Source organism: Serinus canaria, chromosome 2, assembly GCF_022539315.1.
Source record: "Serinus canaria isolate serCan28SL12 chromosome 2, serCan2020, whole genome shotgun sequence".
NCBI classification, from domain to species: Eukaryota; Metazoa; Chordata; class Aves; order Passeriformes; family Fringillidae; genus Serinus; species Serinus canaria.
This window is the reverse complement of record NC_066315.1, coordinates 3,218,596-3,245,194: the sequence shown is the minus strand read 5'-3', so window position 1 is coordinate 3,245,194 and position 26,599 is coordinate 3,218,596.

The window sequence follows — 26,599 nt, the reverse complement described above, 5'->3', positions numbered from 1 at the left end:
TTAACTGCTTCTCCACACCTCCTTCCAAACAATGTCTGCTTTTCTGGAGCCCTTTTCACTCTTCTTTTTTTTCTCCACAGATGGAACTGGATTAAGAAAAAACATCTTCTGGATGCCCTTTATCCATTCCTGATGGTGCAGGCCATTCCCTTATCCTGCCAGAGCTCATCCAGCCCCTGCTGCAGTGGTTCTGTGGCACCAATGCCACCCCCTGTAGTTGGGGGGTAGCACCACATAGGATTTGGGATCCTCTGCATGTGGAAAAAAGGAAGAGTGTGAGCATCGTGTGAAGAGCTCCATGTTCATGTAGGGCCAGCAGAAATGTCCAACATCCCAATCTGAAAATGCTTCAGTTCTGAAAATCCAGGCCTAAACCCCTGCAGGCATCAGCCAGCCCAGCTCCAGAGGTTCCTCTCTGAGGATCTTAGTGATGCCACCACGTTTTCACCAAAGGAGGTGCTCCAGTGTCAGTTTTGGAGAAGATGAAGGGTGTGAAGAGTGGATGACGTGGCCGAGGACAATCACAGAATCATGGAGTTGCAGGATGGTTTGGGTTGGAAGGGACCTTTCAGATCATCTTATTCCATATCTGTGCAGGGACATCTTTCACTGTTCCAGGGTGCTCCAAGCCCTGTCCAGCCTGGCCTTGGATACTGCCAGGGATCCAGGGGCAGCCACAGCTGTTCTGGGCACCCTGTGCCAGGGCCTCAGGGAGGAATTTCTTCCTAATATCTCATCCAAACCTGCCCTCCTTCAGCTAAAAGTCGTTTCCCTTGTCCTGTTAACTCCCTATTGGAGTTAATTACAAGTTAAGAGGGCCGAGATGAGCATCTGGACTTCCATGTTCCGAGCGGCCTGATTGAGTAGTTTCTGAGAAGGAGGAGAGTGATAGATTAGCACATCACAGCCACAGGGAGTAGAGTAGCGGAGAGGAGAGGATATTATATGCTATTAGTAGTATTAGATGATTATATTAGATTTTGATAGTAGATGATCGGAGCTGAGATATATTGAGAGTACAGTACAGTACATGACATACAGTACATTGACATTACATTACATTACATTACATTACATTATATTATATTATATTACATTATTATTTATATTTATATTATTATTAATGTTGTCATAGTATACCATTTGTAAAAAGAAAATGTAAGACTACACTACAAGAAAAGAGAAAGGAGACATCAGAAAGCCAGCAAGGAAAAGGAATGGGATGATAATAAAATCTTGTGACTGCTCACAGCCTCGACACAGGTGGGGCAGTCATTGGTCATCAAGTAAAAACAATTTCCCATGCTGGGTGAACAATTCTCCAAATCCCATTCCAAAGCAACAAAACATGGAGAAGCTGAAGCTTCTCAGGAGAAAAGATCCTAATGAAAGGATTTTTCGTAAAATATGTCTGTGACAGTGCTGTTTGTCACCTGTGGGAAATGGGATGAGGTTATCCCATTGTTGGCTCTGTAGCACTGACAGGATGGAATTGCTGGTTGTGGAAATAATCTGGAGTTTGTGCTCATCATTCCCATCCAGACTTTGGCTCTGTGGTACTCACTGATTCTTGTATTTTGAATATCCTTGGGATGTTCAAACCACCATGTTCCCCTTGCTGTAACTTCTGAATGTGATCCAGGCCTTCAGCTTGAACAACCAGTTCAGAATTCCAGGCAGAGATTTGCCCCAGGGCTGGATAATTCCCAGTGTGGGATGGGCCTAGGACAGTGGGCACCTCCAGGGTTTTGGAATTTCACCTCTGAACGAGTGGAAAATCTGGCCAAAATTATTATCCTGGAAGAATAGAAGGGGGAACCCCATTAATGTCTCTTTACCTGAGGTATTTTGGTGTCTCCCTGGGGTGGGATAAATGGCCAGGCTTCCTCTTTGAATAGTTTTAAGGTTCTGCAGAGCTCTTACCAGGAACAGCTGTTAACTGCTTCTCCACACCTCCTTCCAAACAATGTCTGCTTTTCTGGAGCCCTTTTCACTCTTCTTTTTTTTCTCCACAGATGGAACTGGATTAAGAAAAAACATCTTCTGGATGCCCTTTATCCATTCCTGATGGTGCAGGCCATTCCCTTATCCTGCCAGAGCTCATCCAGCCCCTGCTGCAGTGGTTCTGTGGCACCAATGCCACCCCCTGTAGTTGGGGGGTAGCACCACATAGGATTTGGGATCCTCTGCATGTGGAAAAAAGGAAGAGTGTGAGCATCGTGTGAAGAGCTCCATGTTCATGTAGGGCCAGCAGAAATGTCCAACATCCCAATCTGAAAATGCTTCAGTTCTGAAAATCCAGGCCTAAACCCCTGCAGGCATCAGCCAGCCCAGCTCCAGAGGTTCCTCTCTGAGGATCTTAGTGATGCCACCACGTTTTCACCAAAGGAGGTGCTCCAGTGTCAGTTTTGGAGAAGATGAAGGGTGTGAAGAGTGGATGACGTGGCCGAGGACAATCACAGAATCATGGAGTTGCAGGATGGTTTGGGTTGGAAGGGACCTTTCAGATCATCTTATTCCATATCTGTGCAGGGACATCTTTCACTGTTCCAGGGTGCTCCAAGCCCCATCCAGCCTGGCCTTGGATACTGCCAGGGATCCAGGGGCAGCCACAGCTGCTCTGGGCACCCTGTGCCAGGGCCTCAGGGAGGAATTTCTTCCTAATATCTCATCCAAACCTGCCCTCCTTCAGCTAAAAGTCGTTTCCCTTGTCCTGTTAACTCCCTATTGGAGTTAATTACAAGTTAAGTCCAATTCCAGCTTTAGCCCAGGCACTCCCACCCTGCTTGTTTTTCTCTCTCCAGCCCACGGGGTTTGTGCTCCTGGCCTGAGATTTGGCTCATTTGTCCTTGGTGCCCAGCTGGAGCAGGAATTGTTTTGTCTCCCTGCTCTGTGCACAGAGCTCACCATGCCCTGATGGGAAGCTCAGACCCACACACTAAAGCAGCCCAGAATCTAAAATACAGATTTTTCCTTGTCCTGCCTTCCTTCAGCTTAAAGTCATTTTCCTTGTCCTGTCTCTCCACACCCTTGTAAAATGTCCTTCTCCAACAGTACTGCCTTGACGAGCTTAATAATTTATTTGTGACCCTTCAGCCATGCAAAAGGGGCAAAATTATTTTTTTCTACCAGCCAGATATTGGAAGATTTGAAACAAATCCTCATAAATCTTTAATGCTGATAAAGAACTCTACTCAAGCACTCTTAAAGCTGCCAGGAGCTGAGCTGGGTCCTGGTTCTCTGTGAGATTCTCTGCTCTTCCTGTGCCAGAGCTGCAGGCAAAGCACCATGCATTGGTTATTCTGAGCATCTGGGAGGGTGACCCAGTTACTCACAGGATCAGAGCAGCACACAGCTCAGACCTGCCTGCAGCTAATTAGTATTTCCTTTGTAACTTCCTAAGGAGCTGGCCGGGGGGGGTATGTTAAAGAATATATTGGAAAAAAAAGTATTTCTGCAGCTTGCAGTGGTTTTAATTTCAAGCCTGGCCAAGGTCCTTTCTGCCTGCATTTTGGGGCTGAACTTGTAAAACCCAAAACAAATCTGTCTCTGTAACTATCCACACACGTGTGTGTGCATAGAAAAAGGCAGGAATACATCTGGAAAATCTGTCAAGCTCGGAGTGCCAGCATGTAATTAACAAAGCAATCAATCTGGAGCATAACAGACTGAGCTGCTCTTACTGTCAGTGAAGAGAGCTGTTTAACCTTTTGTGGGCCAGAAAAGTAGTGGATATTTATTTTTCTATATCTATATCTATATCTATATCTATATCTATATCTATATCTATACTATATCTATATCTATATCTGTATCATCTATCTCATCTATCTATATCTGTATCTATATCTGTATCATCTATATCTATATATCATCTATATCTATGTCTATATCATCTATATTTATATCTGTATCATCTATATCTATATCTATATCTATCTATCTAATCTATACAAATATATATCTAGATATACATATATACATATTAAATGATAATTATATAATTTATATAATTATATAATAGATATTATAATAATTATGCAATAAAAAATTAATGTATATTTAGTATATATATGATGTGTATATATGTATGTGTATATAAGGAATATGTCAGGAATGATATCTATATAGTATAGATATATATATATTGTCTATGTATTTATATATCGTATATATCACTCTTATATGATATGATAGTATTTCTCATTTTGTTTCCGTGGTGGAATCTCCAGTGTCAAGCTGATTTGTACCAAGGAATGCATGAATTTTAACCCCAGGCTTGACAAACCAGCTCTGGGAAGAGCCAAGAGCTGTGAGTTCCCATCATGTTGATGTCAGTGCTGTGCACAGCTGGTTTCTCCTGCTGCAGTTGAACAGGGCCAGGTTGCACCATGCAGGGGGATTTGTAGATCTGTTTGAAAATAGGAGGGATGAGAGTTTATCCACCAAGCCCTTGGTTCTGTACCCCAGAAGGGATTTGCTCATGGAGAAGATCCTGGGGTTGAGGGTTGAGGAGCTGAACATCAGCCCAGGTGTGCCCAGGTGGCCAGGAAGGCCACTGGCACCTGGCTTGGATGAGCAATAGGGCCAGGGCAGGAATTGTCCCTCTGTACTGGGCACTGGTGGGGCCTGGAGCAGCCTGGGATGGTGGGAGGTGTCCCTGCCCATGGATTGGGTGGGAATGAGGGGATTCTTAGGGTCCATTCCTACCCAAACCACTCTGGGATCCTGTGATTTATCCAGGATTTCTGTCAGGTTTGGGTAACCCACAAAGAGGAGCTGAGAATTCTGCATTTGTATGGGTGGTTATTGGTTTCTCTGGCTCTGCACTGAAGGCACTGAGACAGCAGTTCATGTTCACACTCAGGTGTTTATTATTCCTTATCACTAAAACAGTCTCACTGCTGGGAGTTCAGCAGCTTTTCATCAGAAGGCACAAAATGGCCACAATCTCTTGTTCCAAGGGCTTTTAAGACTGAACTATCCAATTAAGAGCTGACACCTCGATTATTTTTCCTTTTAACCCCACAACTGATCCCTCAAAGCCTGCAATGGGGACTGTTCTGCCCAATTCCAAAGCATCACCCAAACCCATGAAGAAGGAAGAAGTAGGTAAAGAAGAACAACCTTCCTCCACCCTAAAAGTTCCATCTTGCTTCATATCTATTTCTATATTCTAAAATCCCAAACTCTGAGTTTCCCACCCTGTGATATCACACACTTCTAGCCCAACTCCACACCCACAATCCCAGTTCTGCCATTCCATTTTGGAAGCTCCTCCATGGCCTCAGGTCAATGCAGTGTTCTCTTGGGGGTCAGTGCCTTTAAGCACAGAAAGTCTGGAAATTCTCAGCAGCCAGGGTTCCAACAGGTGATGTTAATTAATGGTGTCCTCCCTGGGAGGATCAAAAAAGACACAACAAGGTGCAAGGAGCACAGCCCAGGAGAAATTCTGCCCCTCACAGGAGACACCACCCCAGGGATTGGATTTCCAACAGCCACTGCCACCAAAAAGCCATTTCTCAGAAGGAAAATGGCAATTTGGCTGAATTCTCCCTCAAAAAAATTACACCAAGGGCCACAAGAGTCTTGACACAAACTTCTTTGCTGCACTTGGGAAATTCTCACTGCCAAATAGATAAAATATTGAAAACACCTTCCTGTGGGAATGTCAAGATTTTAGTGATTTATTTCTGTGGAGTATATCTGTGCTCCATTTCCAGTTTTGAACCATCCACATTGCTCAGAAAAACTCTTCTCCTCTTCTGGGTGCTGGATCTTAGAGAAAAGTGTCTCCTCTGCAATCATTTCTAGGCAGCAAAGAGTGTAATAAAAAACTAGGCAACATTTTACCATTAAAACTTCTTCTTTCCATGGGAAACATTGAGATTTAGAGGCCAGAAGGTTTATTCTTCTGGTTTAATAATAAAACAGAATGTTTATTACTGGTATTTTCAATTCATTTGGGTAGAAATGGGACAAACAACAATTTTGAAACACACTGGAATTGCCTCTTTTCCTGCTTTTCAGAATTAAATCTTTCCCCTGGTGGATTTGAATGGAATTTTGAATTTTTAATGGTGCCATTTGAGGAAAAAGCCCTTTACTCCTGAATCCCTTAAAGAAAACATTTGAAGCCGAGACTGAGATTATTATTTACCTCCAAACTGTGCTTTTGCACCATTTACTACTTTTTGTACTTTTTTTTTTCCCTGAAGAATGGGATTTGTTTTATCCTGAAATGATTTTTTTTCTGTCTGATTTATGCACAAGCTGAGACAGCAACACTCTTGGAGCTCTGTTAAAAAGTGCTGTGAGAGGCCGTGGGCTGCAGCTGATGAAAAGCTACAGCACAAGTACAAATCTATATTATTCTATATATTTATTAAATAAAAGGGGTGGTTTTTTTCCCCTCTTCTGCCTTGTGCTGCTGCATTTACATGGGAAAGTGGCATATTTTTCTTTAGGTGCTAGAAACTTCTATTTGAAGACACAACCATAAACTTGCTTTTCCCTGCTGAAAACTGAATTTCCTCTTGCTGAAATTAGGAGGAAAAATAAGTCTGGGGGGGGGTGTTTGCCTGCCAAAGATACATTCAAACCTTTTTTAAGGTTTCCTGGAGTTTCTGGGGTGAAGGGATTTTAAGACACAAAATGGAATTTTGCTGATATCACTGGGTTTGAAGTTGGGTCTGGAATGTTTGGTTTTTTGGTTGTTTTCTTTTTAGCCATGATATCAACATGGACCAAACCCTAATTTGGGCAGCTGGGGGTGTTAATTTTCCTGATGGGCACAAGGGACATCCTTTAGGGGAACAGGAAATGGTCCCTGTCCTGTGGTGGCTCCTAAGGACACCTGAGCAAAGACTGGGAAGGTCTGGTGGGAGGCCAAAACTGTAACAAAAGCTTTTCTAAGGGCTTAAAGAGTTTGGGGGAGCCTGGGACAGTGTTTGGTTGCTGGTGAAGATGTTTCTGGAGAGTTTCCCCTTTTTTTTTCTCGGGTCAGACTTCTCCAGTGCCCCAATCTGCTCTGGAGGACTTTGTAGCTTGGAAAAGAAGGGTTTGCTTCAAGTGACAGCACAGACCATATTTTGGAGAGATCTGGTGTTAACCCCCTTTTTCAGAGTGTACATTTATTGTGAATGCCAAATTAAATAATTAATGATATCTTCTGTAAATTAAATAGAATCAAATAATTTTGTTTTCCCATCTCCTTTAAGACTTCCAGAACAATTATCTGGAGGCATCCAAAACATCCAAGAGAGCATGGAAGCTGTGATGAAGATTCAGTGAGAGACCTGTGTCATACTGGAGAAACATTTGGAGACTGGTGGAAGCCTGGAAGCCTCTCAAAAGGCAACAGACTTTTCTGTGTGGTCACCTAAAATGAGTTTTTTCTCAAAAATTTCTCAAGGGAATAAATGGCCTCAAGATGGCTGCATGGCTGGCCCAGAGGGTGCTGGTGAATGGTGCTGGCTCCAGCTGGTGGCCAGGCACCAGGGGTGTCCCTCAGGGCTCTGTGCTGGGGCCAGCTCTGTTCAATGTCTTTATTGACCACATGGATGGGGGGATTGAGTCTCTCATCAGTAAATCTGCAGGTGACTGAGCTGGGAGCTGTGTCCTTCTGTTGGAGGGCAGGAGCTCAGCAGGGAGACCTGGAATGGGTGGATGGATGGGCAGAGTCTAACAAGGTGAAGTTTAATTAAAGTCCAAGTGCCCAGTCCTGCATTTTAGCCCCAACAGCCCCTGCAGTGCTCTAGGCTGGGGACAGTGTGGCTGGGCAGTGACACAAAGGGACCTGGGGGCACTGGTCAGCAGAGACTGACCACGAGCCAGCAGAGTGTTCTGGTGGCCAAGAAGGCCAATGGCTCCTGGCCTGGCTCAGCAATGGAGTGGCCAGCAGGAGCAGGGAGGTCACTCTGCCCTGCCCTGGGCACTGCTGGGGTCACACCTGGAGTGCTGTGCCCAGCTCTGGGCCCTCAGCTTGGGAAGGACCTTGGGACACTGAGCACATCCAGAGGGGACAGCGAGGCTGGAGAGGGGCTGGGAACACAAACCCTGAGAGGAGCCCTGAGGGAGCTGGGGGTGCTCAGCCTGGAGAAAAGGAGACTCAGGGGTGCCCCCATCCCTCTGACAGCTCCTGAAAGGTGCCTGTGCTCAGCTGGGGCTGGGCTCTGTCTGCAGCAGCACTGACACACCCAGAGCTCACAGCCTCCAGCTGCACCCAGGGAAATACAGGCTGGAGAGCAGGGAAAAGTTTTCCCAGACAGAGTGATAAAGTTCTGGAATGTTCTGCCCGGGGAGGTGGTGGAGTCCCCATCCCTGGGTGTGTTTGACAAAGCCTGGATGTGGCACTGGGTGCCAGGGCTGAGTTGAGCTGTTGGGGCTGGGTTGGACTGGGAAGGTCTCTTCCAACCTGGTCATTCTGGGAATTCTGTGAAGATGTGCCTGGGATGGTTTAGGTTGGATATTTAGAAAAATTTCTTCACAGAAGGGGTGGTCAGGCATTGGAACAGGCTGCCCTGGGTAGTGGTGCAGTCATCATTCCTGGAGGGGTTTCAAAGATTCTGAAATTTGGAACATGAGGACAGGATTTAGGGCTGACCATGGGGATGGTTCTGGCTTGATTCTTGGGCTTGATAAGGTCTTTTCCAGCTTTATGTATCCCTTGGTTCCAAGGTGGTGGCCATGGCCATGAGGATGCTGCCTGCAGGTGAGAATCAGGTGTGAATTAAAACCCTCCCAGGTTTTCCAAGGCTTGGAAGGCTGGGCTGTCAAACCATCAGTGGATTAACTCTGAGGATTATTTCCAATAGTGCTGATTTCCTGAATTCAAGGAGCCAGAGATTGCTCTGTACCTTTTTCCCTAACAAAAAAAAGTCACTTGCAAAATTCAGCTTAATTCCATAGCAGCTGGATTGGTTATTTCATCACAAAGGAATCATGACAATGCATAATCATGGACAGCAGGATATTTACAAATACATAAAAAATGAGACCTCTTTCAGTGAATAATAGAGGGCAGGGATACATAGGAAATTATTCTGCCTTTCTTTAAATATGTACTTGAAAGAATCAGCTTTATCCCAGCTCCTTCAGCATTCATTTTTTTCAGGGCAAAACCAGGGTTTTGCTCAGGTTTCTTGAACACAGAACTGTTTCTTACACTTGCATATTGATGCCTGCAGCATTGCAAATTTAATAGATGCACCTCATTTGCATAAATCATTTAGGAGCACAGCTCCATGGGGGAACAGAGAAAAAATTAGCCTCAATATTTGATCCAAATCCTAATGAGGCCAATGGAGAGACTCATCAGGGCCCTCCCACACCACTCCTGCCTCAGCTGGGAAGCCCAGTGGCTGCTGGGGCTGGATTGGGGTGGCCAAGGTGCAGTTTTTATTCTCACCTTTGACTTTTGGGTGACCTTTAATTATCTGAGCTGTTTCTTTCTGTCTGTCATTCCTAAAGAGATTCTTGGGAAACGATTTGGGGTTGGTTCCCAATACACCAGATTTGTTAATTTATCCTGAAATTGGGGTTTTCAAAATTAATACTTAACCCTTGCCGGCTGCAGTCAGGTGCTGATAAAAGCCCAGACTATTTCAGGCAGAGGTATTTCAGCTGCCTCATTCCAAATTAATTTTGAGGCCTGCAGGACACAGTGATAGAAATAGAAATTTGCTCCCAATTCCATGGAGAAGGTCTTTGTTAAGGCACTTGTTCTGCTGATGGCAACATGTTCAATGTACAAGACAAACACAGATCTTCTGGTTTGATCTCTGAGGTCTTTTCTGACCTTAGAAATTCTGTGATTCTCTGTAGGTTTCCATTTAGCTCCCATCCTTGTCCAGCCTGGTAAATTTGTCATGCTGGGGAACTGTTTGCTGGCTTGGGGTCCCTGTGAACAGCCAGGAAGGAATCTGGGAAGTGTCTCTGTGGGAAAAGCCCTCGTGAGGTTAAAACCTTGATTCCAGGCTTAAAACCTTGATTCCAGGCTTAAAACCTTGATTCCAGGCTTAAACCTCAATCCCAGGCTTAAAACCTTGATCCCAGGCTAAAACCTTCAGGCTGCAACCGGAATGCCCTGGTGAGACTTAACTGCCAGGCTTGGAGCTTGAAGGTTGGATGGAAGTTGATTCATTATTACAAATATTGGAGTAAAAACATATCAAGAGAGGTTTTAGACTTTTTTTTGTTGTTTTGAGTGAGCGCTTTTTTGGGGTGTCTCCTGCTGAGAGCTCACTCAAGGAAAAATTATTGTATTCATAAATTATTGTATTCATAAATAAATTCTTAATTCAATAAATGAAACCATGAATAGGGCAAGAAATGTTGCTGCTGAATTTGATATCTGTATTATCTTCCAGCAAAAGGGAGAAAATTTGCTCCAGTGGCTTTGGACTAGATCCTCATGCCTGAGGAGGAAAATCTTCTTGTGCCTCACAAGCATCCCCTTGGGCCAGGCTGAAGGTCAGAGAAGAGCCCAGAGTGGGCTAGCACTGTGGCTAGCACTGCTTTAGTGGTTTTTGGTTAAATCCATGCATTTCTGAGCTGCTCTGGGGAGGTAACAAAGGATTCTCCAGCACACAAGGAGCGCAGAGAGACTCGAGGAAGATCTTTCTCACTTTGTGTGCCACTGGTGGGAGTGATGTCTCCATTTGTGCCAGGCTTCACCTCCTCCAGCTTTGCCCACCTCCTCCTGAGGTCAAGACAAGCATTTCCATTTATTCCTCTGACTGTTGGACGAGGCCCTCACCTGCTGGCACAACCTTTAAGGTATGTACAAGAGAGAAGTGCAGGTTCATGAAAACCATTTGCTGGGGTTAAAACTAACTGGGATGGGGGCAGTTTAGTGCTGCTGCATTGTTGATGAGCACCTAAACCACCCAAAAAAATCTCATTTACAGATCCAATCATAGATCACAGAGTATTTGTCTGGAGTAGAGACACTCAGCTGACTGGTTTTGAAGCACAGCAGAAAATAAACCTTGCCAGGATCTTTCTCCAGGCACACGGTATCCCACTTTCACCATCACAGTTAAAATCCCATTTCTCCCCTCTGCCAAAAATTTTTTGTGGCCATGAAAGGCTGAGAAAAGAAAAGGGGCAGTACAGGAAACACTGCAGAGATTCCAAGTTATTCCTGTCCTGCGCCACTACCTGGACATGGATCTGTTGTTTCCCCTAGTGGAAGTAAGAACCTGGCCCCAAAAATCTGCCCCAAACTTTTTAATGAACTTAAAAATAGACATTATGCTCACCTCTTTTTCCTGTTCTCCTCACAAACTGAACAATTTGGGCTAGGCATGCCTTTCCATCCTGTTTTTCCTCTTGGGATGGTTTCTGGAATGGTTGAGCAGGTTCCAGTGGCAGGGGCATTTTCCTTCCTTCATCTTGCAATCTCTGTGAAGGATTCCAGCCCTGTTCCCCATTTTTTGGGGGGTATTACCCACTGAAGTTGCATTTCAAAAGCACTTTTAAAACTGCAAAGCCAAACCTTCCAAAGCTGGGCAACACCGGTGGGACTTGGGCAATCCTAAAGGGAAGGATAAGGGGAAAAATACTCTCCCATCTGCCTGCTCATGCTGCCCCCGAGGTGAAATCTCAATAAACAAGTTACAAACCAGACCAATTCATTTACATGGCTTGTCTGCCTTGAGGAGAGACTCACAGGAAAGAGGAATTACAGAGGGTTGGAATGAGTCACTGCACTGCCTGCAAGGCTGAGGGGAGCTGGGATCACTGGGCCTGTGAAATATTTGCTGCTAAAAGTAGATAATAGGAATATAAATATCTAAGCATCAATTTAAATATAAACATAAATATGAAATAGGCATAAATATAGATATATTTCTTATAAATAAAACATAGGAATAGAAATATCCTATAAATTCAAAGCTGTACCAGGAGGAGAACATCCACGGTCACCTCATCAATCCTACATGGAGCAATGCATGAATTTTAATGCCCATTTCTGAAAAGTCTGGGGAGAGGAGAAAGAAAATCATGATCCATGGAGAGCAGGGGTTGCCCTGAGGTCAGGTTTCACAGAATCACAGAATTTCTAGGTTGGAAGGGACCTTTAAGATCATCGAGTCCAACCCATGTTCTAACAGCTCAACTAGGTCATGGCACCAAGTGCCACATCCACTCTTTTTCTGAACCCATCCAGGGATGGTGACTCCACCACCTCCCTGGGCAGATGATTCCAGTATTTGACCACTCTTTCTTCCCTCATGACTGGTTTTGGTGGCACTTCAGACACCCTAAAGCCATCTCAGGGGTGCTGTGAGGCCATCCTGGTGCCCAAGCAATGCTCTTAAGATCTGTAAGGTCTGACAGTGCAAAGGGACCCAGAGAAATGTGGAATAAATACAAAGAATACAGCTACTGCAGTGGGTGGAATAGGTTTGGGATCCTTCTCTGCTGTTGAGGCCTGCTGGAATGGCCCATTTCTGTTCTATTAAACTCTGATTTTCCAAAATGTTTCCGTCCAAAATGTTCATCAGCAATGACCCACAGCACCTTCCCCCCTGAGACACTCCCAGAAATCCTTTGGGAATGTGCCATTTATCCTCAGCACGAGGAGTATTGTAGCAATATCACCACAGGATTGATCAATTTGAGTGTCTGGAAATGTTCCCTGGCACTTTGTGGCCGTAATTTCAATTGTTAACAGGACTGTCTACGTAGTTAAATCCAGTTTGCAAACCTGGTGTTATGGTAGCAGGGTCCCAGGGCAATGCACCAATGGCACTGTGGTCCTTCATGGAGCCACAGAAAGGTTGGGAAAGACTTTAAACATCATCCCATTCCACCCCTTCCATGGAAGGGACATCTTCCACTGTCCCAGGGTGCTCCAAGCCCTGTTCAGCCTGGCCTTGGACACTTCCAGGGATTCAGGGGCAGCCACAGCTTCTCTGGGCACCCTGTGCCAGGGCCTCACCACCCTCACAGGGAAGAATTTCTTCCCAATATCCCATATAAACCTGACCTCCTCAAATCAAAGCTATTTCCCCTTGTAAATGTGAGAAAAGTCCAGAAAACTATCCTTGGACAAAAAGAGACTCTTTGCCACAGCAGCAGAAGATGTTTTGGAAGAGGAGCTGGAGCAAACCTTTAATTCTGTGTTTCTTTCTGCTCTACCAATACTCAGCTGCTCCCCAGGTTTAATGCAGGGATGGAGCAGAGCTTCCAGACCAGAAATCACCCAGGGCTCTTTGAGGGAGGGCAGGAATGAATGCAGCCCCTCCTTTTCCACAGAGGGAGACAGGCTGGAGCAGAGATGTGGGAAGAGCTCATCTGAACCACATCCAAACCTGCTCCTCCTGCTGTGTCTCCATCCTGGCAAAGCCCAGAGGAAAAGAGGGATTGAGAGGGCTAAAGAGTGATTTGTGTTGGAAGGGACCTTAGGGATCATCCCTGCATTTAGGAACAGTTGCTTGAGGTATCGTTCACAGGAAAGAAAAAGAAAGATTTTTCTTCCTGCTGTGGAAAGGGGGAATGGGAGAAGGACAATGAGTTAATGTGCTTTGATCTCTCTTTCAAGTGCCTCCAACAGCTGCCAGGCCCTTCTCCCTCCTCCTTTTGGGCTCCCTGCCAGTGCACTGCACCTCTTGAGCAAGGAGAGAGCAGCTCCTCTGCATATTGATGTCTTACAGCTCCTACAGGGGCCAGGCTGGGCGAGGACACCCCTCTCACACAGTGCTTTGAGTTTCTGGCATGCAGGAGGGGCAAGGTGCTGTGCAGCCCTCTGGGACACTGTCATTATCACCCTAAGAATGAAGGGATGGGGCTATTTTCAGGCTAGGAACAATTTATTGCTCAGATAAGCATCAGTCTCAGAGGCTGTGGGGTTTTAGAGGAGCAGGCAGTCAGGCCATAGCTCCAGAGTAGTCCTAATTTCTTTGTTACATGACAATATAGAGCTTTCTAACCCAATGGACAGTTGGGCCAGGGTTTATTTTGCTTTTCTAACCCATCAGCTTTACCTCTCCTGCCCTGTGGATACTGTTATCTCACATGCACAAATATACTTTTATTATAACTTCTAAACTCTTATCTTACTCTGTACGACCCCTATATTATAAACCCTTCACCATCTTCTCAGTACAATTTTTAACTTATTTCAGGCATATTCCTACCTACAACCATAGAAATATAAGTTTATGATTTCCCTGCTTAATATCTGTGCACTGTATTTTTACATCAATCCCAGCTTGTCCCAGGGCTGCAAACCAAACCCTCCTGTGCTTGTGGAAGTTTCTTTTTTTCTCATTCCCACAGGACACGCCCCTGGTGCATCCCCCCTGCACAAAGGCTCCAACACAGCCTGCAGGAAAGTGCAGAGCTGCAGCACACACTGCACACACACCAGAGGATGGCAAAAAAAAAAAAAAATAAATCCTCCAGGTGCCCTCTCTGCAGTTGAGAAATGGCCCAGGAGGGCAGTGAAAGCACCTGGTCCTTACCTGTGTCTCACCTGTCAGGGCTGCATCATGGGTGTGGCACCTGAGCTGGCACTGCAGGAGCTCAGGTCGGGGTGTTTGGTAAAGAAATGCTTCTGGTAAAAGGCAGAGATTGTCTGAGGTTCTGTTCTAAATCAGAGGGAGCTCCAGGCACCCCAGGCTTGTTCCCACCACCTGGGGTTCAGCTCCTTCTCTGATTCCAGCTGAGGAGTTCACTCTGGAAAAGCCATGGGCAGTTTGGCTGTGCAGTCTGTCCTTGTGCTAAACAGGATTCAGCTGAGCTCAGCCAATAAGCAAATCCTCTTCTGTACCAGAGAATCTCATTTTAGGGTAGAACAGAAATATTTTTGTCCCAAACCCACACACAGCAGGACTGCATCCCAAAATCTCACCTGACCATCCTAGACATGGATTCCTGGAATGGTTTGGGTTGGAAAGGACCTCGAGGGTCACTCAGTTCCAACCCCTTGCCCATGGAGGGCGTTGGAATTAGGTGGTCTTTAAGGTCCTTTCCAACCCAAACCATTCTGTGACTCCATGAAAAACCACAATGACATTGATACATTGACCTGTGACCCTGCTAACATAAAATCAGGTTTACAGATTGGGCTTAACCCCCTGTACAGCCCCGTGAACAATTGAAATTGTGTCCACAAAGTGCCAGGGAACATTTCCAGACACTCAGTTGTTCACCTATATAGTAAAATTATTATAAACCCCCTTGGTGTTTGTTTCTTGTGCTTGTTTTTCTTCTGCCTGCAAAAAAATGTGGTTACAAAAGTAAAATAAATGAGCCTGATCACACCCCTGATCAACTTGAGAAATCTCTCTCACAGTTACACCCAGTAAAACAAAGCTATTTCAGGACAAGAAAAATTCAGAAGGAATGAGTTAGAGAGTCTCTTGTGGCTTTGCAAATCCAGTGCAAAACTGAGGGCCTCTAGGTAGCAGTGGCAATACTCTTACATGGTATGGACCAGGCATCTTTTTTCTTTAATTTCCCTGCTGGAAGCCTTCCAAATGGCTTTTCATGGATGATTTTTAATCAAAACCAGGTAGTTCACAGAGGGCAGCTGCAGGGGTGGCACTAACTGGAGCTCTGGCTGAATTTGGCAGTGATGGCACTGGCAACTCAAAAGAACATTTTGGCCAAGTGGAAGCTTCAGAGCTCTCAGCAGATTTCCCCATTCTTGGTTTTGATCCAGGAATGGATCAGATGGGGAAGCTTGTCACAAAATATTAACCACAGACCTGTCTGGATGGAGAGGTGACAACAGGCAGAGAGATCTCCCTGGTGTGACCCACACAGGGAGATGTAGAGATCTCCATCCAAGGACCAAATAGGAGATGTGGAGATCTCCATCCAAGGACCAAATAGGAGATGTGGAGATCTCCGTCCAAGGACCAAATAGGAGATGTGGAGATCTCCATCCAAGGACAAATTCCTCCTCTCCAACACGCTGTGTTAACAGAAAACCCCCTTCCCTGGAAGTGCCCAAGGCCAGGCAGGGCTTGGAGCAGCCTGGGATAGTGTGAGATGTCCCTGCCCCTGGCAGGTGGTGGAATGGATGATTTTTAAGGTCCCATCCAACCCAAAACATCCTGGAATTCTGGGATTCTCTAAATGAGTCCGTGTGGCCAATGTGGTAATTCAGCACATTTTGGTCAATCTTTGTGGTGCTGCAAAGTCCTCCTTGGGCCTTTTGTCTTGGCTGCACTCCTAATTCCAACTCTCATCTTGCTCAATTAGCACAAGTCATTCTCTGGAAGATAATTCTGTGATTTTATGGCAGGATTTCTTGCAGCATAGGTCCTCCTCTGCTTGGCAAGCTCTTCTTTCTCTGCTTTAATTCACCTTCCAGGCAGACAAAAAATTCACAACTGGATGCTTTTATTTCAACAAAACTCACCAATTTAGTCCATTTCAGTGAATGGAAAAGGATGGCTTTGCCTGTCTCCATGTGCTGAGGTCATCCCAGTGTCATTGGATCAGAAGGCTTTGTGATTAAAAGATATAAATGAATTAATAAAGAAGCCTTCAAATGCCCCTTTGTGCCTGTTCCAGGGGTAAGAGTGCTGTGTTTCTCAAGGTAAGCCAGGTGTGGCACAGAGCTCAGGAGAATTAAAAACACCTGCACAAAACCAAACCTCCCCTGTGAGAAGCTGCCTGATATGTTTTCACATGAGCTCATATGAACCAAGCTGCCACTTGACTCAGACAAATGGTCTCATTTCTTCAGATTTTGCCCAGAAAACAACACTGCTCTGGCCAGTGAGCAGAAATGATGGTGTCTGGGAGAGGACAAATCAAAAGAGCTTTTTGCCTCAAACACAGAGCCACTCATGGTTTTTTGGGGGGGTGAATGGAGATCTGTGAATGCCTCTTCAAAGTCCTTGTTTCTCTGTGTTTTTTGCTTGGTGGACAAATATCAGGCCTTCCCCAAAGATGCTGTGAGGAGCTGTCCTGTGGTAAAGGAGATAGGATTGCAGCAAGACAGCAAGGTCAGGGGCATGAGTGAGAACAGGGACAAAAAGAGGTGAAACGTTTTTGGCCTTTTTTAAACTTTGATTGCAAGTTTGCTCTGTACTTGGAGATTCTTTGGGATTCTTTTTTGGATTGGATTTCAAGCTTAGCTCTACCAGCAGCTGTGAGTCAGCCACTTCTTCCTAGCACTGGCTTGAGCCTTTAACAGCACTCCTTGAATTTCTGCATGGTCTAGAAGCTGCTCTAAATCCCACCAGTGGCTGGGAAACGAAATCTCAATTGCCTGATTTCCAGTTGGATTTTGTGGGGGGAGTGTTTGTGAAACCCAGTGTGGAAAATGTGACTTCTGGAAGCCAGTATGGAAAATGTGAGTTTTTCCTCCAGAGTCAGAAAGTTTATCTGTGAGGACACAAGCTGTCCTAATTTCTCTTAGGGCCAGAGAAAATGAGTCTTTCACCTTTCTATTTAGGGCACTGGTGAGGTTGTTGAGTCAGCCTCTTCCTCAGCAAGACCATCTTTTCCTACTTTTGCTTCCCTCTTAGACATCCTACAGTGTGGATGCTGAGAGTCTGGCCAGAAAAAGAGCCAGAAAAACATTCCCAGACTGTGAAGTTTTAGGAAAGCTCAGAGAAAAAAATGAAAACAATTCCTAATCTTTACAACTAGTGTTTGAAACCTGTCGTTTTCTTGTAAGATGTTTACAAGAAGGGTGTTATTCCTAATTATATTCCATATTCAGAAGAGTGTTAATTAAGGACTAGTCAGGCCCAGCTTTATTTTAATTGTCTATAAAAAAGTGTAGTGTCTAATAAACTTCACACTTTACATTTACCTTCTGACTTTGAGTCTATATGTCACTTTATTCACCCTTCCTCAGTACAACAGAGATGCTACAACTCTGTGGACAACTTGCAGCTACTGTGATGTGTTTTTGGAGCCCAAAGCTAATTTGGAGAAGCATCATCAGCACCAACACAGGCTGCTGTGAGGAGAAGGAGCAGCAGAAAAAAGCAAGAGAGGATTGTGGCCATTTGTGAAATTCGAAGACATTGAGGTGGATGACCCTTCTGCTTCCCATGTTCCCAGATGGTATGAGGAACTGAGCCAGGACAAAAACTCCCAGCAGCAAACCCTTCCTCTTGCATGAAGTTCTTGGTGTTTTGGTGGCTGGTTTTTGCAAGGTCACCCTATGTGGGAGCAGCCCCTTCCCTCCCCCTGGCGCCATCCCCCAAGGTCGTGGGCAGGGACATAACGTGCAAAAGCGTTGGCATCCTCCTGGAGAGCAAGAAACTGGAAATAAAACATGGGAAAAATGTAATTCCAGCTCAGTCCCTGAAGTGCTTTGATAAAAATAAGCAGAGATATCAGATAAATACATTCCTAAGTCACCAGGGAGGGATGAATGCTCTGAAAACCACATTGGGTATGGAATTCTATAATTCCTTGTGATATCCAGTGGTTCTGTTGCTGTCAGTAGCCTTTTCCAGACATTTAGAAAGTGCAGGGAAGCAGTTTTGAACCTTCCCGAAGGAGCTGAAAGCAGGCTCTTCATGTGCAGGAAGAGGGAGGCAGTGGAGAAGGTGGAGGAAAGCAGGAGCTGTGTGAACATCCTGAAGACCACAGATCTTGGCTGCACCTTCAGCTACAGCCTCGTTTCTCCCTCAGTGGCAGCTTTACCCAGAGAGGGTTTTTTTCTGTTTGGGACCTTGGAAGCCATAGTGTTGCCCTTGGACTGTACTGGCTCGCCCAAAACTGTCCCAAACAATAAATTAAAATTTAGATCAATAGATTTTGTAGCCAAAGGAAAAAAAAAAAAAAAAAAAAAAGGCTCCTTGTTTTGTAGTACTTACAGTCAGAAAAAAAAATCACAATGTGCAACAGTGGGTGAATTGTCCTGGCCTTGCATCAGACACTGCCACTGCTGACATCTCCAGCTGAGACTGTCCCAAGGAATCCTTTATTCAAGGAAAAAAATGGGCACCTTGGGTGAGGTTTTCAACTGCCCAAAAACAGGCTTGGAGGGTTGTAGCAGATGCTGTGGGGCTTGAAAAGAGAGTAGGTTTAGATTGGATATCATTGAGAAATTCTTCCCTGGGAGGGTGGGAAGGCACAGGGTGCCCAGAGAAGCTGTGGCTGCCCCTGGATCCCTGGAAGTGTCCAAGGCCAGGCTGGACAGAATTTGGAGCAGCCTGGGATAGTGGAAGGTGTCCCTGCCCATGGCAGGGGGTGGAATTGGATGAACTTTGAGGTCCCTTCCAACCCAAACCATTCTGTGATTCCATGGTATTGACAAATTCTCCCATGACTATAAAGGAGATTCGCTGTAAAAACGCAACCCAGAAAATGAAAACGTGATTCCAACTGGAACAGATTCATGGCAAAGTGGAAAATCGGGCCTGAGAAATTTTCCTGAGCTGGTTTCATGGACACTGAGCTGGTTTTTGTAGCCACAAAATGAACCCGTGGAAAAATGCCTCGATGTAATCGTGCACTGGAGAAGAGACAGAGTCAGCAGAGAGCAACACACAGCTCTTGTCACACGTGCAGCAGGATAAATGGAACAAGCAAAGGTCTGATCTGTTATTGCTCCCATCTGGAGGGTAAACCTGACATTTCTATCTGCCAATAGCAATTTATTGTGAAGCAGATCTGCTGGGAAGGTTTCCTTGCACTAAATCAACCAGCAGGAGAAATGAACCTTGTGTTACAACCAAATAAGAAGCTTAATCACAGCCTACATGTCTGGCTGCATAAATAATTCAAATACATACAGCTGCAATTTCAATATATTAAACCCCTACCTCCCAAACAGCCCTGTGAAAAACAAAAATTAATATTCCAATAGTAAAGAAATGGAATAAATTGAAGTTTGGGTTTGTTCTCATTTTATCTTTGGGGAAGAAAGAACTTTTTACAACCCACAAGGAAAATAACTGTATTAGTGATCATCTGGGGGTTACTCTCTCCCAGTTAATCTCTCTTTGTTCCATTCAGTCAAATTCTCTCTGTTGAACCCACAGTTCCCCGAAAAATTATTCCTGTCACTGAGAAAAGGTCATGAGTTTTTGGTGTATTACTGGAGGGAGAAAATATTTTCTCTACTTTTTTTAAAACCTCTGAATTTATATTTTTCTTACAAATGGGAACATTCACTAATTGCTAATGTAGTAAAGATAATTATGTTCTTAACAACAGCAGTGTCTTTTTGGTGACAAGTGTTTTCCAGTACTGTAATATGCAAGGCTTCCATATGCATTGCTCACCAAAAAATTCTTATTATAAGAATTGATTTCAATATTAACATAGAGCAGAAGCAAAGCCCAATTATTTCTCTGAGGAGAGAGTACTGGATATCCTGTGAGGTGTGCAGGTTTTTCAAACAAAACAACTATAATTGTTGTCACTTTCCTCCCCAAAATGAGTTTGTGCAACTTCTTCTTCATCATGCCTTTTTTACTGATGTTGTTTCCCACATCTTTCTTCACAAGAACTTGTTAGCAATTTTTGTATTCACTAATCTGACAGGAGCCAGAGCAGCTCTGTCTCAGAAGGCCAAGGACAGCTGTGAATGCTGGTGTTCCATACATTCCTTGGATGTCCAGCTGGAACCCTGGCTGCTGAGAATTCCAGATTTCTGTGCTGCCAGGCACTGACCCCCAAGAGAACACTGCACTGACCTGAGGCTGTGGAGAAGCTTCCAGAATGGAATGAGAGAACTGGGATTGTGGGTGTGGAGTTGGGATAGAAGTGTGTGATATCACAGGGTGGGAAACTCAGAGTTTAAGGGTTTAGAATGCAGTGATGGATATAAAGCAAGGTGGGGGTTTTGGGGTGGAGGTTTCCTCTTCCTCTTCCTCTTCCTCTTCCTCTTCCTCTTCCTCTTCCTCTTCCTCTTCCTCGTCCTCTTCCTCTTCCTCTCTTCCTCTTCCTCTTCCTCTTCCCCTTCCCGTTCCCTTCCCCTTCTCCGTCTTCTTGTCTTCTTTCTTCTTCCTCTTCCTCTTCTCTTCTTCTCCTTTCTCTCTTCTTCTTCTTCTCTTCTTCTTCCTTCTCCTTCTTCTTCTCCTTCTCCTTCTCCTTCTCCTTCTCCTTCTCCCTCTCCTTCCCCTTCTCCTCCATGGGTTTGGGTGGTTTTGTGTCATTGGATAAAAAGTCCCCATTGCAGCCATGGGTGTTGGTTATTGGGTTAAAAGTGAAAATAATTGAGGTGTCATTTCTGAATTGGGCAGTTGATCCTTCAAAGATCTTGCAGAGAGGGAGATGGGGCTCCATTTTTTCAGCTTGTTAGTGAAATGCTGCAGAACTCAGGGTTTGTGAGAGTGTGGCAGAGATAAGAACTGATAAACATCTGAGTGTGAACATGAAATACCATCTCAAATGCTTTCAATCCCAACCCTGACCAGAAAAGAAGATAAAAACCTGATAGTCCAGGTTCTCCTTGGCAGCACCTCTGTAGTCATCACCTTAGACCTTTGCAGAGAAGTTCACACCCATCAGGAGTCCCTAAATCCCTCCTTTATGGTTTCCAAGCAATGCATTCAGCAAGAGGAAAACTTTGTGCAGTGCACATTTTGCCCCTCTCAAGGAGAAAAATTGGGAATTTCAGTGTCTTCTCTGTCTTTTAGCTTCCAGAGTCTTAGATCAGACAACCCAGGGTTATTTAAGTATATTTAAATTGAGGATAAATTTGTCTGCTGCACCTGCACAGATGGATTTTCCCCTAAACTGAATTAACTGCATTGACAAGAACTCTCTAGAAATGAGTTCAAATGAATGGCTCTGGCATTAATAGCTGCTTAATTGACATCTAAAACCAGGTGAGAAGATTTTCTCCCAGAAAGTCAATACTAAAATAACAAATATGTGAAAACAAAATAAAAATTCTCTTTGTGTTTGCAAAGCTGACAATAGTTTTTCACACCCTGTCCCACCTAGCAGGAATGTAGTTTTTCATCTTCTCTCTGTAGACACACATTGTTTTTCTGGAGAGAAACATTGAGTGGAAGGTTTGTCCACATTCTAGGGCTAAATTCTCCCTGTGGGATCTACTCCTGATGTGAGGAATTTGTGCTCACCCTACTAAGATTGGGTGAGGAAAGCAAACTTTTTCAACTGAAGTGCTCACACCTGGAGAAGGTCAGAATAGCTTTAAATCGGGGTTCAGAATTAACATTAACAGGAATTCAGAATAAAGGAAATGTTCATTGTCCACCTCACCAAGCTGTGCTGTGTTCATTTTAATTTGGGTTTTTTGTTTTTTTTTTTTTGTTCCTGCAATGTAAAAGCTTTGGTAGTGAGCTTCTGCAGCCAGATGACAACAGTGAGGACCCTCTTTATCTTCATTGCTGAAGTGCTTCAGACCTGTGGGTCAGCCTGCACTTCTCCAGCACCCTGCCAGCCCTTGGCTCCTCAAGGACTTTTTTACCTCCTGACAAAAGATGTATTCCAGCTATGTGTGTGGGACCCCATCTCAAAAGCTCCCTGGAAATTTCTTTCTTGCTGGAGCAATTTCTGCTTTAAACTTTGCCTTAATGACACCTAAAATGCTTTTTCCTTGTGAACAGACCATAGCATTTGATGTTGAATCTGAAGAATTTGACTCTTGTTCAAGGCTTGGGCAGCTTCCAGAGCTGGCATATTACTATGGATGTGAGCAGCTCTCCAAAGAACATTGCATTAATTTACATTTTGCACTGTAATTAGATTGGATTTGGAAGATGAGTGTTGCTGAGTTCTAAACATGGCTTTTTGATGTTAGAAAAGGTGCTCATTGACTCTTGCTGCTCCTCAGCTCCACAGAACAACCCTTGTGTTTCTCACCAGCCACGAGAATGAAGTGTATTATAACTACAGACAAATAAATCATTGTGTACATAGAAAAGATGAACTGGTGCAGCTGGGCATTAAATGCCAGAATGGTTTGGGTTGGAAGGGGCCTTAAAAACCACCTTGTCCCACCCTGCTGTCATGGGCAGGGACACCTTCCACTAGAGCAGGTCGTCAAAGCCAGGACTCAGTCCTGATCTGAATTGTTGCCCTCACTTTATTTAGTTGCCCTAAGATGAGTCAGTGGGAGGGAGGCAGTGCCATCCTCCTTTTTTTCAAGTCCTTTTGGACCTCCTTGGTGGGGGAAGGGGGCGGGACCGGGAGGGGGGGAGTGGAGGGAAGGAAGGGAACGGGCCGGGAGACGCGGAAGGGCGGGCAGGGAGACGGGCCGGGCAAGGGACCGGGAAGGGCAACGGGCGAGGGACAGGAGGGAAGGGAGGGCAACGGGAACAGGCGTTTGGGGAAGGGAAGGGAGGGACGGGTAGGACAGGCCGGGCGGGCCGGGGAAGGGACCGGGCGGGCAGGGCAATGGGGCCGTGGCCGGGCAGGGCCGGGTCGGGCAGGAGGGGCCGGGCTGGCAGGGCCGGGACGGGCCGGCGGAAGGGCAGGGCAAGGGCACGGACGGGCACGGGTCCGTGGAAGGGCCGGGCCTGGCCGGGCCGTGGCCGGGCCGGGGGCGGGCAGGGACGGGGAGGCGGGAAGGGAAGGGACGGGCCGTCCGGGCTGGCTGTGGCCGTGAGTGCAGGGCGGGCCGGGCCGGGACGGTGCCGTCGGGACGGTCCGGTGCCGTCATGGCCGGGCGGGGCAGGTGCCTGGCCTGTCCTTGCCCAAAAAGGCCAAAACGGCCCAAACCGGACTTCCCAAACTTCCCTTCCCAAAACGTCCCACTGCCCAAACATTCCTTCAAAACTCCCAAAACTTCCCTCCCCCCCAGCAGCCAAACAAATGCAATCAGTTGTTCACACAACCCTTAATCACTGATCCAGCTGATGATTCCAAATCTTTCCTTGGAGATGGGGGAGCTGTTGAGAGCCCAGAACTGAGTTGAACTCTATAATTTTGATTCCAAGCTTTATCCTTGCCCAGTTCTGGCCAAAATTACAGCAATTGTCTCAGAAACTGAGGGTTCCTGGCCAGTAATGGAAGCAGGGGAAGGATAAAACCATCCACTCTTCTCCAAATCAGGCAATTTTCAAAGAAATCCTCGGAAATGTGACCATCACCAGCTGGGAAAGGGCTGAGTTCAGACCCAGCCAAGAGGGACCTTCTACCATCGTGGACCAACATGTTTGGAATTATCTCAAAAGCCAGAGAATTCCTGGAGCCCCCTGTTTAAACTCCTACCTGTGAACTAAAGAGGACACGAGGAGAGCTGGAATTTAGTGGCCAACTAGATCATACTTGATGGGAACTACTTGATGGGATGGAATGAAAACCTTCATGCATTCCAACCCAAAAATCACATTACACACATAAATCTATTCCATGTAATAAATTCTTTCATCGCTGCCAACTGAGATCATATTTCTACCTGATCCCCATGGTTTTTTTAGCTGGGAGCAAATAGGACATAATGAAATATTATGGATTTTAATGACTTTATGCCAAAGAGCTCAGGATTAAGTGGCTGATAAGGAACAGCCATTGAATTAAGTATCCCAGAACAATAAATCTGTAAGAGCTGGGGGAGGCAGGTTCCTGGCAGCAGTGCCCAACTCAGTGTTGGGGTCTTGCTGCTGGTATTTTACTTCTTTTGTAAAATAAGTTTCACAAGTGGATTCAGGTAAAAAATGACAATTGGGTGCAGTCACTTTTCAGGAGAGAAAGACAAATCTGTGGGTGTTGTTTCAACCCTAGTTTATTTTACATCAAATATTGGCATCCCTGTGCTTTAAGAGCCACTTCCTTGATTTGGAGCTGATCTGAAGTGACAGAATTCCTGTTTGTCACCCAGAACACCTAATTATCAAGATATTGAAGTTCTGAGTTGAATTAATTCTCCCATCCTTGGAAATTTTGGGTGGGGCTTGGAGCAACTTGGTCTGTGGAAGGTGTCTGTCCTAGATTGCAAGGCAGACTGTGTTCTATTTGCCATCTGTCAGAGGTGGGGCAGTTACCTTCTGTTCATTGGGCAGTTTTCTTTATTTCTTCCACAAACTACTCCTCCCTCTGGGGAGACATCTGCTGTTAATGGGCCATTGAATGTCCCTGCATGGCTGATAAAAATTCCAGCATCCCATTGTGGGATGCTCCACCCAGAGGGAGGAGCCAAGCATTCCTACCTGGATATAATCTCAGTTTTTGGGACACCAGAGCAGCCTTTCCACTGCATTCCCAGAGGAACAGCTGCCTTTTCCACTGGATCTTCAGAGGAAGACTCCCCCCTTTTACAGGATCCCTGCTCCAGCAGAACCACCCCTGACACTGCAGGAGGGCTGCAGCCACCATTCCAACTGCACTGCTCCCAACACCCTGACCCACAGGGCTGTGTTCTAACTCTGTCAATGGCTTTTCTTTTGTATTATTGCATGTATTTTGATGTTGTTTTTTTTTTTTCCCTTTTCCTAATAAATTGTATTTCTGACTTGAAGTCTCTCCCTGGTTTTGCTTTCAAACCAGAACAGCGTCCCTGGCCATTGCAGGGGGTGGAACAAAATGAGCTTTGGTGTCTCTTCCAGCCCAAACCATTGTTTGATTTTATGATTCCTCTATGGACAACAAAATATGCTTTAGAGTGTCCTGTCTTCTCCCACAAGCACATCAAATCACAGGTTTACAAGCCAAATGTTTTCCTTTCTTTTTCCTCCCTCTGCCTCAGTCATTGTACAATGATTTTGTAGATTTGGTCTGCAAACCAAGGGCAGGGGTGATTGATGCTGGCTGGTTTCAGCATTCCAAGTTACTTCCTGTACCCTTAGGCTGTGTGTGGGGAGGATTCAAGGTGTTGATCTAGACTGGGAGGAATGGAGATGTTTCCAAGGGTTGAGGTTTATTCAGTATTGATGGGTGGGGATGGACTCTGGGAGAGGTTTAGATCCATAAAAAGGGATCTGCTGGCATGTACAGGAAACTTTTGCCTCTCTGCTCTTTGGATGCAAGGCCAGTTTAGTTCTGGCCAACACACCTAGGCCAGTGCCTGACAGGAGCTGGCGGAGTCCCCACCCCTGGAGGTGTCCAAGGAAAGGCTGGAGGTGGCACTCGGTGCTCTGGGCTGGTGACAAGATGGGGACCAATCACAGGTTGGACTCAGAGGGCTTTCCCAGTGTCACTGTCATATTTTCTGAAAAATCCTTTCACCAGGATTTCTTCTCCTGGGAAGATGAGAAACCTCAGAGAAAAAATGTTATCTCACTTGCTTCTCCCTGTTTTGCTGCTTTGGAATTAGGTCTGGAGATCGTTTACCAACTGGTCATTGTTTGATTGGTTTCATGTGAATTGTTTTTACTTAATGACTGATCACAGCCAGCTGGGTCAGACTCTGAGGAGACAGTCACGAATTTTCATCATCATTCTTGTTAAGCCTTCTGTCTGTATCCGTTCTATAGCATAGTTTTAGTACAGAATAATATAATATAATATAATATAATATAATATAATATAAATAATATAATATAATATAATATAATATAGATAATATAATATAATATAATATAATATAATATAATATAATATAATATAATATAATATAATATAATATATTCTTCTAAGAACATAGAGTCAGATTCACTTATCTCTCGCCTTGTCCTGGGGACCCCTGCAAATTCCACATCCCAGCCTCAGTGATCATCCTGTGATTATGTGACCTGGGAAATGGCTATTT